The sequence below is a fragment of the Grammomys surdaster genome, unplaced genomic scaffold, assembly GCF_004785775.1.
Source record: "Grammomys surdaster isolate TR1022 unplaced genomic scaffold, NIH_TR_1.0 239, whole genome shotgun sequence".
Taxonomy (NCBI): Eukaryota; Metazoa; Chordata; class Mammalia; order Rodentia; family Muridae; genus Grammomys; species Grammomys surdaster.
Window position 1 is genome coordinate 8,474,509 of NW_021604684.1, and position 12,008 is coordinate 8,486,516.

The window sequence follows — 12,008 nt, forward strand, 5'->3', positions numbered from 1 at the left end:
GAGAGAGAGGGAGAGGGAGAGGGAGAGGGAGAGAGAGAGAGGGAGAGGGGGAGAGAGAGGGAGAGAGGGAGGTAACTAGGATGGTGAGGGTTTTTGAAACTTCAAAGTCCATTCCCAGGGCCTCACCTTCTCCAATGAGAGTACACTAGTTACCTCCCTCAGGTTCCGTCAGCCAGAGACAAAACATTCAGCTATATTAGCCTGTGGGAGCCATTCTCATTCAAACCAACTCAGACCTCTAGCAGTGTGTCTCAGAAGTTTAGAATTTAGAAAAGTGGCCTTTCAATAGCCAGCTATGTTCTTCTGCCAACATTCCAAAATCCATATTGAGGCGGTTCAAATCTTTAGGCAAGAGCTAAACCATTTAGACCATTTTCTCATAAATATGGAAGCATTAGAAAAAAATAAATTACAGAAGATTTTATGCAATATTTGTCTTCTTTGTTTAGAAAATCCCAAATTTTTATTTTGAAATCTTGTTTTGGCTTTACAACCATGTTAAGTTTGAGGTGATATTTTTGCAGAAAGTTTTAATTTTTTTTTAAATTTTTCCCCTGTCACATCATAGGCATGTGGCTTTTCTATCATATAAACATTGTCTGCTTAACACCATTCATGACTGGCTTATGATTAGTTTAGAGAGCACGCGCCTGCACTGAGCAAGCAGCAGCCGAGGTTAGAATGACATTTGTTCATGCCGGCAGCAAGCCCAGCCAGTTGGCAGGGGCCCCTCCGTAATAAAATATTAATAATAATGAAAAAACAGCCATTTTATCATCTGAGGTATTTGTAGCAGATTCTCTGAGTAACTTTCTTCACTCCCTTATTCATTCATGTTGTGTAGAATATATTGGATTCCATCTTCTCACAGCCCTGTGGGGAGACATTGTGATGGCTTTCCTCCAGCAAGTCTTGGCAGTCTCCAGCTATACACTGTTACTTGATTAAGGATTTGGCGTGAAAGCTAAGGTAAGTCTTTTTATGGCTTTATCCAAAATGGGATTCCTAATGAATGACATACTCCCTAAAGAATGTTTCCAGAGTGGCTGTTGTAAAGCATTTTGGGGGGGGTAGAAATTTCACATTTTGCCTACTTACTCTATCTATAGGTTTAACAGAATACCCCACGACTTCCTGAGACTTTGACCTCCTAGATGGTAGGATGGTGAGGAGCATAGAGGTTCTCTGACAAGCAGGGAGAAGTGTTGTGGTAGGCGAAGCATATAGTAACAAACTAGAGAATAAGAGATGGAAGGAACAGAACTTCTATCATCTTCTAGGCCTTTCTCCTACTTCTTCATCCCACCCAGGTTTTAGCATCGGCTACAATGATGAGAAGGCTATAGGGAAACTGATGCAAACATCTCTGGTATGGCTCTAAAAAACCCAAAGGCCCCCTAAGGGAAGTGGAGAGATTATAGTGCTGGAAAACATACTGAAGTTGTCTGGCAGGATATGGTCATTTTAAGGACTAGAGCATTCCATGTGATTGTTGTCATTCAATGGATTGAGTCAGGTTCACTCCTTGCAGAACTCTTCTCCAGGGGAGGAAACCAGCATAGCTTTCCTGGGAAGTCACTTCTGGCAGAGTCAGAAATACCAGCTTCCATTCTTGGCTTGAGAGTCAAATCAACTGCTGCAATTTTCCTTCCAAATCTACCTTCCTGCACATTGTCTGAAATACCTCGCCAGATCAACAAGATCCCACCTCCAAGCAGTCAGGCACTAGTAATATAGTGAGCTATCTTTAGGGTTGAGGATTAATTTTTCCTTCTACAGATAAAGTTTTGGTGGGGACATCTGGGAAGAATTCGCCTAGAAAAGCAGAGTGCTCACAAGCATTCCAGAGGAGCTACAAAGCCCTCAATATATATCTTTGTCAACCTTAAGTTTCTACAATGAGATGCACAAGGCTAACTAACTTGTAAAAGGGAAAGGTTTCCTTAACTCACAGGTTTGGAGGTGCCAATAACATGGCACTGGAAATGGTCCTGGGGCTGTACTAACATGGTAGTGGAGGTGTACATGTCTAGAAGAGCTTTGTAATGATTACTGTTGACTGTTAACTGGACTGGATTGAGTTAAATAGATTAGTAAGGCATACCTGTATCTATGAGAGTGTTTACAGAGATGATTACACCACAAGGGCTCTGATCTAATCAATTGATTGACCCACTGATAAGTTCAAAATCCAAATAGACTATTGGTAGGTGATAGAACTATGGAGGGTGGTGTCTCTTTGAAGGGTCAGTGAGATGTGTCCTCAGAAACTAGACCTTGTATTAGGACTCTTCTTGTTACTTCTCTACACTTTCTGGCTGCCAGGAAGTGAGAAAGTTGGCTTCACCACAGTCTCTGCCAAGCTCTACTGTGGCTTTGAAACAATGGAGTCAGCTGACCATGGGTTGAAACCTCTTTAATCATGGGCCTTCCTTAAGTTGTTTATCTTAGGCATTTACCACAGCCATGAAGGGCCCAACAAATGTAGCTTTATATCATCCAGCAGAGGGGAAAGAAAGGGAGGGAAAGAGGAATAGAGGAAGGGAGAAAGGATGAAGGAAGGAAAAGGAGGGAAGGAGGGAGGAAGAAAAAGGAGAGAAGACAGGGAAAGAGGAGAGAGAGAGAGAGAGAGAGAGAGAGAGAGAGAGAGAGAGAGAGAGAGAGAGAGAGAGAGAGGAGAGACTAGGGTCTTACAATACTTTTCAGTAACCCAAGGGCCTCCTATAAGGCCCTGCCTCCCTTTACCTTCTATCATCTCCATCATTGTGAAGACCAAGACTAATTACAACAAACCATTGGGAAGGTCATCTGGACCACACCCAAATTACAGTAATTGAGTTCTAAAAAGCCTGGAAGTCCTTAACCTCCCAGCCTAGCAAAATCCTAAGGACTTTCAATGCCAATGGAAGGAGGCATCCCTCCCCTAGAACCCCAAAGTTTCCCAGTGACCTTACTACCAATGTCCCTGACACAGAAACCATTGTCAGGGTGGCGCTGGCATCATTTTGCATCTAAAATGAACACGGTTAAAAAAAAAATACCATGATTTTTTTCTTTAATTTTTAATTCTTAAACTCATTTTGAGACTTTAATTAATTTGTCCATGTCTCCTTTTGGGTATGTGCACATCAATGCAGGTGCCCAAGGAGGCCAGGGTCATTGAAGTCTCCCGCTCCCAGCTGGAGTTACCAGAGACTGTGAGCCTCCCAATGTTGGTGCTGGACTCAGAGTCTCTACACAGTCATTATGTGCTCTCAATCAGTGAACCATTTCTCTTGAGCCCTTGACAACTAGTAAGCTAGATTTTCGGCATACATGTTACAGTTGTTAGCTTGATGTTCCTGTGGGACGGCTACAGTGGAAGTAGAGATGTCTCTGACTCCTTTACCTGCTCTTGAGACCCTTTTCCTCCTCCTGATATTAGGGCTTGTGCCTAGTCTTATTACATCTTACTATGATATGTTTAGTTGAATCCCTGAGAGGCCTGATCTTTTCTTCAGAGTTGAGTGGGAGGAGTGGAGGGAGAGAACTATTGTCAGGATTTATTGTGTAAAAAAATAAATGAATAAGTAGATAATAAATAAATAAATAAATAAATAAATAAATAAATAGCATAAGGCTGTAAAACCCAATGCTAAGCTCCACAGTTTCAGAATGCTTATTCTTACTGTATACAAGTTCATTGAGAGATATAAATTGTGTCTGGTTAATTCTGGTGTATGATTTTTTTTCCCAAACTTTTTACAATAAAGTTAATTCAAAAGTTATGTGCATATACCTGCCTGTCTATGCAGGTATATACATGTGAGTATGGGTGTTCTTAAACAATGGAGCTTCTTCTAGTTAGAAGCATATAAGAAAGACTTGTGGTGGTACACAAAGGAACACAAGAGCAAAGTGAAGGTAGCTCAGCAAAGTAATTCCTTTTGAAGAAAAGACTGTGCCAGAACCCAGCCAGGCTAGGAAGCACACTGGGGCCAATATGGCTTGTGTCTTTTATCCCTGACACAGGTGGTAATTGTGTTTCATCCAATTGGTGGAAGCTTGACTTCAGCATCAAACACTATTGGCAATTCTGGGACAAGAGAAGGTTTGGGAAATAGAAGTGCTTTCTGGCTAACTACCCTCCATAGGAGATAAAACAAACAAACAAACAAACAAACAAACAAACACAGTGCCTAACATGACATTTCAGAGTTCAAGTGACTATCTCTATACCTACACAACCCTCTTTTAAGAGCCACACGAGAACAATCTAGCTGATACTCAGAGTCTGGCAATCCAGGCTGTGTGGTTAACAGTTTTGTTTCTTACAGCAGGGTGTGTTGTCATCTGCTGTCCAGGCACATGGAAAAATAAATGGCATCATACTCATCGGAAGGACTCCATGGGGACTGCCTTATGTCCACCTGTATTCCCCCTCCAACTTTCCACTCAACTTCCTCTGTGTTTCGGTCCATACAGTTCCTGAAATGTGGACTCATGCTGGCTCTCTCTCCCCACTATTCTTTTCCTCAATTCCACGAGTTCTGACATTCTCATCAGGCATGAGTGCTTCCCCATAGCCACTGCGGATTTTGGTGTTCCTGAAGATTCAGAACCAAACGAACCACAGAGAGTCCAACAGAGAACAAAACATCAGAGGACTGTGAAGCTAGTGTGAAGATCAAGTGGAAAACTCCCAACTGTGATTCCATATGATGGTTCTTCAGGGCACAGCTAAGGTGAGTTAGGGCTGCCCATTGGTCAGCTCCCACCAGTCACATGGTGAATGGTGACCCACGCATGTCATCAAAATGTCTAGCACTTAGGAGCTGGATACATAGCATGCTGGTTTCTAGAAACCATCTTTTTCCTGGCTCATTTCTACCTGGAAGCATAAGAAGGCTTAAGACTGGAAAATTCCAGGTGAATGAGAAAGATAGAGAGATCAAGATAAAAGATAAAGCCCTGGGCTATGCCTAGAACCATCAGCAAACATGGCTTTATGTCCTGCTGGTGAAGGCAGGCTACCTCCCTTGTTGCTATGGTCCCTGTTATTGCTGCCTGTCCTCCTGTCCTCAGGGTCACTGTCTTTCCTTTGGCAAATAGAGCCACACAGAGGCCCTTTGAAGGAGCTGGTTTCTCTCTCTACTCACATAGATTGCCCAGAGATGAGCACTCAAGAGTGCTGAGGGCAGCAGTCGGACTTGGCTTCCTTTGCCTATAGTTCTAACATTTTGATGAACAAGTTGGGGGTCTGTGCAGTGTTAATACGAAGTCAGCTCAAGTTAAATCACATGGGTGGAGGGATGAATGGGAAGAGGAGAGTCAGGCGCTAAAAGGCTCAGAGTGTAAGACATGAGGATGTGGGTAAGCTAGTGCTTCCTTACCAGGACCACTGCCTTCTGCTTGAGACACCCTAAGTACCTGCTAATCATGTTGCTAACAAAGTATATGTAGCCCTCACACCTGGGAACATGGGATGAGGATCAGCAACCACCAGATCCTATCTCATCTTGGAGCTTGATGTGGTCTACCTACCAGGCTCTTTCAAATGCCAATCTTCCTTACTTAGCACTGTCTACTCTGCAGAAATTTCTCCTTTTCCATTTCGATGGACCTCTCCATCAGGAAAAGTCCAACGTAATGGTAATGAAGAGTTTGGGAAACTCTGGGTGCAGGAGATATGACATTTTAGACACATGCACCAAACAATAAGAGAAAACAATGTAATTATTAAGCTGCGGAAAACAAACCCTGTGGTGGGGCAGAGAGGGGTTCTAGATGAGAGAAGAGGAGCCTAGGTTCTCTCTCCTTTGTGGCTAGCTGGGAACATTTTGGTGGCAGCTCTGGACAGTCTTGCTCCTTGGGACCTAGGGCCATGTCCCCTTTGTTCCTCCATCTCCATCCCCCAACTCTGTTCTCTTTCACAGCACAATCCATCGGATGAGCCACTTTGCCAACCTGTTCAAATGAACTGTAGACATCAAAGGTCAGGACACAGCCTCACAAGGGAAGGCTTTAGCCAGAGTGTGACTAGGGCAGAGACAGAGCTAAATGACTAGACAAACAGACTGTGTTCAGGGCACTCCAAGCCATTCTGTGCAAAGCCTTAGGCCTTTGACTTGAGCCTGAAGGACTTTCTCAGGACCTTTCCACAGTGTTCTCAACTCTCCAAGTCAAGCTGACTTCGACTTATTGGCAACTTTTACTTTAGGCGAAAAAAAAAAAAAGAAAGGTAATTAGCTTTTGAACTTCGATGCCCATAACCATGGCTTCAGTTGGCCCACTCCCTTGTCCTGTTGGTCCTGCTGAATTGGAGACTCCAAAAGTGGAGGGGGTCTAGGCTTCATGTCAGTCAGCCAGTTATTATAGATTGAAAAAAACGCAGCCTGCCTCCAGGGGCAAAGGATTTCCCCCCTGGGATTCCACCTCCCCCATGGATGGAGGGGGTATATTTGGATCTTGCCTTCCACTGCACCTTTCTTAGATGCATCCCTTTCATTCTGCCCATGTTGTTATATGGTCAGAGTGGTCCCTTTTGGGTGAGTCTTTTCCTGTAGTGTGGACCGCACTCTCCCCTGAGGTCACCCATATTCTCTGCATACACTTTAATGATGAGTCTTGACGGGAAGGTGCTGCGGTTTGCAAAAACCTCACCCACAGCTCTACCCTTCTTGGAAAACCTCTCCCCCAGCCCTTAAAAGTGTCCTGTGATGGTGCCCAGATGCTCTGAACGCAGCCCAGAGTCTGAGCCCTTGAGGCTGAGCAGCAAGCTGTGCTGGCAGAGGATGGGGCCAGGCTGCCCGGGACAGAACTGTCTTTGCAGAGCTGCCTGGAGCCTGAAGAGAGTTTCTGGAATTCAGACACGTGACACAGCACCAGGGAGCTGATTGGAAAGGGTGTTCATGTGGTTCACAGGAAAATATGTGTAGGAAAACAGTGTTTGGAAGTTCCCCGGAGGGGTAAACAAGCCAGGAGAAATCAAACACAGCAGTCTAGGGGCGCTTCCCAGTAAAAGCTGCTGGGTGTGCACTATTCTCCATGCTTTTCTGTATTCTGAACTTAGCAGTATACCCAACAGAGGCTGGGCAGGTCCACATACTGACCAACAGCAAGGTCCTGACAGTAGTTTACACAGAGTTTAATCTTTGCAAATAGCCTTATTTTTATATAATATTTTATTAATTCATTCATTAATATTTTTTTAATTCTTTAAACTACACAGTAAATTTTAGTTCAGTTTGGTCTACACAGTAAGAACCTATCTTTAAAGAGCAGACCCCCCCCAAATAAGAAGCCAAAATACCAAGGCTATTAGCAATCTGACAAATTATGACATTTAAAATTGCTAGAAGAAACATCAAACAAACAAAAATAGAACAGTAGATAGACAAACAAAAATTTCCACAGTCTCCCTAATGGGACCCACCAGCTGAGTACAGAGTGCTCAGCGTGAACCTCTGGGAGGCATTTTACGTTCAAAGTGCAACAGCAGCCTGGCATCTTCCATTCTGCTGCAATGCCTCTGGAACCTGTTTAGACTCTCATCAGTACACCTAAGATCATGTCACAGTGCCTGGCTGCCAGGGATAGGGCTTGGGTGTAAGCGATATAGGCTAGCTAGGCCTTCACCCCATGTCCCCCCACTTCTTAATTGCACACACAATGTATTCAGCCAGCTCTTGTTCCTGTTGCTCTAGCTCTGAGCTTCTTGCACTTTCATGGCTTTCCTGTCACGATGGACTGGGTCTCCTCCGACTGCAAGCCAAGAATAAAACCTCCTCCTTAACGTGCTTCGTCAGGCAGTCCATTTGTCACAGTAACCAGGAAAATAAGTAAGACAACTTCAAGTGGAGATTATAAAAAGTTAAGCTGCACTTTTCCCTGAAGGGGAGTTGACCCAGGTTGCTGATCCCTCAGCTTGTGTGTCATTTCTCAGGCCCGCTGACCACCACCCAGCTCCAGGCTTCTCTAAGTAAGCCCTCGAGGTAATTTGAGCAAGAAGGGCTTCCTAAGAGACCCTAAAGGGTTCCTTCCATCTACAGAATTATTTTCATATCGTAATTTTCCTTGTACAATCATTCTATTTTGACTAGAGTAACTCCCTGTGATGCTGGGAGATATAGACTCTCCTGGGTAAATCACTTTCCCAGAAAAGACTCCAGAGGTTCTGTTACTACAAGGATAAAAGGATCATGGACCCTGGAGGTGACTGAAAGTCTCTGCCATGCTCTCTGACTTCACATGAGTAATAATGATGAGGTCAAACTGGTCTAGCCTCTTTGCATAAAGATGGAGACTAGCTCCGTCCTGGGAAACACTTGCTGCTGCTGTTTTTCCCAGGCCAACTTCAAATGCACTTATCATTGAACTAGATCTCTATGGCTCTGGCAGCAGAGACTAAAGCACTGCTCCGGTGTCATTTGACTTCCCAGCTAGCTGAGCTACTTCTGTTGGAGCTGAGATAAGGGTACCCATGGTCACTTGTCACATGTATCTCAAGTCACACTTGACAGAGCCAGTGGCAAAGCTTTTCCCCTTGTTTCTCAGAGTCTTATAGGGAGCAGATACCCTTCATGTGGACCAACCATAAGTTGTGAAGATCATGAGGAAATGACCCCACCCCATTGCTATTTACTGTTTAAACATAGATTCATGTTGGCTCAGTGCCTGTGCTGGGAAATCCCATGCATTTGGGGTTACTATTTGGCAGTGATTTTCCTTGGCAGTTCTAAGTTGAGGCTGACCACCTCCTTGGTTGAGTAAGTGGCATCTTCTCAGTGGTAAATGCGTCTCTCCTTCCTTTACAGTGGCATGCTTTTTTCATGGCTTTGATTCTCTTCCGTTAATCCTCAATTTTTAACCAAGTCTTATTAAACTCTATACCTTAGCTCCACTCCACAATTAGATATCAAGAAAATGTCACACCAGCCCCACAGGCCATGGTACAGTCTCAGCATCGAAGGCTTAGCACCCAAGTAGGAGTGAGTCTGGAAGATGTGAGTCTCTGAGCTGCAGCTGATAGGCGGTTCGTGCCTACGTAATGTGATAAAGGCTTCTATCAGAGGTTCTGAAGCATCCAAATCCCAGGAAGTCCAGCCATCCTTACTTCTGTAGACCTTCTAACACAATCTCTTCAGCTCTATAGTCAGTAGTGGATTTCACTAAAGAGAATTTTACCTTAATGGCAGTATGTGATGATCACCCTAATGGGTTACTGACATTTCTTTTATTGTTCTCGCTCATAGCCATTTTCCCTGTGGATTGCCCTCCAGGACATCCTCACCATGTCACAAATGACTCCATCCTAGGACCCACTTTTAACTCTGTGGTGTCCACTCCCACCTCTGGGTTATTGTTGTTGGTGTTTGTTTTGTTTTGTTTGTTCGTTTTTTCCAGCTTGCTGGTTTGGTTGTTGGTTGCATTGGTTTTAAATATCCATGTGATTCATCAGAAGATATTAGAGAAATTTGTCAGAAATGTTAGATGTTAGAAAGACACTGTGAATTTCCATGAAAGCTGCCTGTTGACATTAGCTTACAGCCATCTGTTTCAATGTTCTTCCACTGAGACCCAAGACTTGTTGTTAGTATACATGTATGACAGGCCTATTGCTGATTGTAGGCCTATGGCTGATTTTAGGCCTTCAGTGTGTAAGCAGGGCTGCCCCTGACATCTCCTCCCTTCTCTAAGTATAGAAGGGCTGTGGCGATTTTAAGCTTGCGAAGGCAGGGATAGAGGCCTGACCTCCAGTAATTGAAGGGGACCTTGTAATGGCTCCGGTCCCCCTGTTGTTGTCCAGTGAGGCATGAGGGTCATACCCGTCTCGATGTCTTTTTCCTGGAGAGGGGATACTTTTGACATCAACCCCTATGCAGTCAGGCTTGTCCCTCAGGGAACCCAGAGAGATATTTTTAACTTTTATTTATATTCCCTTGCAGTCCTTAGCATTTACCAGCCTGAGTAGTCATAGACCTTGTAAATAGGTAGCCTTGGCAGACAATACCAACTTAGACAAGGACAAGTGAATCACAGGCAGAGTCATAGTGACCTGTCCCCTGAACCTTCACCCAGCCAATACCTTGTTCTGAAAGATATCTGTGTTCCCCCTGAACACCCACACTCCAGAGTCATCCCTTCCCCACATCCTGCCTTTCTGTGTTTATAACCCCTGTGTGAATGAATTGCGATTTGAAAAAAATAAATAAATTATTTTAAAAAAAAAGAAAAGAAATACACTGTGAACTTCCAACACACACACACAGGCACACAGGCACACATGCATAGACACACATGACACACGCACTTGCAACACTTGCATATACACAGAGACACTCATGCACACACCCATGCTCCTGGTAGATACTCTCCACAGACGCTTTGAGAAAGCAATAAGCATGTTCCCAAAGTGATGAAGTGGGAGCCTGAGAGGAAGAGTCAGAGAAGATGAGATTTCATGGCTAACTGAATTCATTTTTATTTTTAAGGGCTCTCACTTTATAAATGTTTCATAAGAGTAAATGTTACTGATATCATTCCTCCTGATTACTATGTGGTCACTGTTAGTTAAGCTTTGTACAAAACCATCAATGTGTTTGTATTAGTCAATTCTGTCTGTTCTGTGATAATACAGTTGACCGTGTGTATTACTCAGACTTTGGGACTTACCCAGGATTTCACAGCTTATAAATGACAGAGCATGACTTCAGCCCTGGCTTATCTTGCTCACAGGTTCTGCTCTAATGACTTTGCTTGTATTTGGATGCATTGGCTCCACTTCCTCTATAGGAGAATCGCTTGCTAGTGCAGACGAAGGCCCAGATCAGTTCTAGTGGAACACGGTACATTGTTTCTCTCCCATTCCTCTACTCTCTGATCCACAGCTATGGCTAATGAGTCATCTCTAGTAATGCGACAAACAGTGTGCTACTCTGAACCAGTGCCCAGTTTAAGCGTGCAGAGGATCTTTTTGAAAAATGTTTTATTGTTGCTGTCTTTGTTTTTGCATTATTGTTCAGGTTATGATATCAGCACTCCTATCTGACCAGCAATCCCAATCTTTTATGTGTATGGATGGCAGACCTACATGCCTCAATGCATTTTTCATGGCCCTTGCCAATTTATTTGTCTTTCATAGTCATCCGTGTCTTGCTTTCCTAGGCTCCGAGATGGAAGACAAAATTGACACTAGTTAAGACATTCCACAATCCAGAGTCCCAGGAGACTGGAGACATGGCTGATTTGTTGCAGAATGCTTTTGCAGCCATGCCATGCTTTTCGCAGCCATGCCTCCTGTTTCCTGCCCTTGCATGAGATCAGGCTGACATTCCTTGTGTTAATACATTTTTCTGTTGCTATAACAAAGTAACCCGAAGCTGAGTACTTTATAAAAAGGAAAGGTTTATTTATCTCATAGCTGAGAGTTCGTGATCGAGTGCCCCCTCAGATCAGCTTCCAGCAAGGCATCCCTGGTTGAGTCACAAATGGGAAAAAATAGAAAGTGACTTGCAGAAGATGTCAACAGGCTTCCTTTTACCACAACCCTATTCTTAAGAGAACTAACTCATCCTGGGAGAAAATGGTGAAACCTTGCCTATTCTGCACACTTAAGAATGCTAGCCCTCCCCAGACTTCACAGCTAAAAACACAAGACTCCATTTCTTAAAGTCCCTCCAACTTCTAACATGGTCACCAAGCTGTCAGCACATGAGCCCTTGGAGGACATACTCAGCCCTACCATAGCATCCCTGAGGAGAAGGCCATTCTGAGACGAACTGGTTGCTGGTTACCAGTGTGGATAAACTGAGCAAGAGCTCATGTTGTGCCTTTTGAAATTTCCATTCAGGGTTAAGCTCAGAGCTAAAGCTTTGGTCCCATTTCCACACTGTTGTATAGGAAACTAAAGCTGCAGGGAAGAGAGGAGGCCCAGCCTGTCTTCTGGGGTAGCAGCAAAGGCACAGGGCATGGAAGTGCAAGCTTAGCAGCAAGAATGTGGGATTTGAATCTGCATACTCTCAACTCCC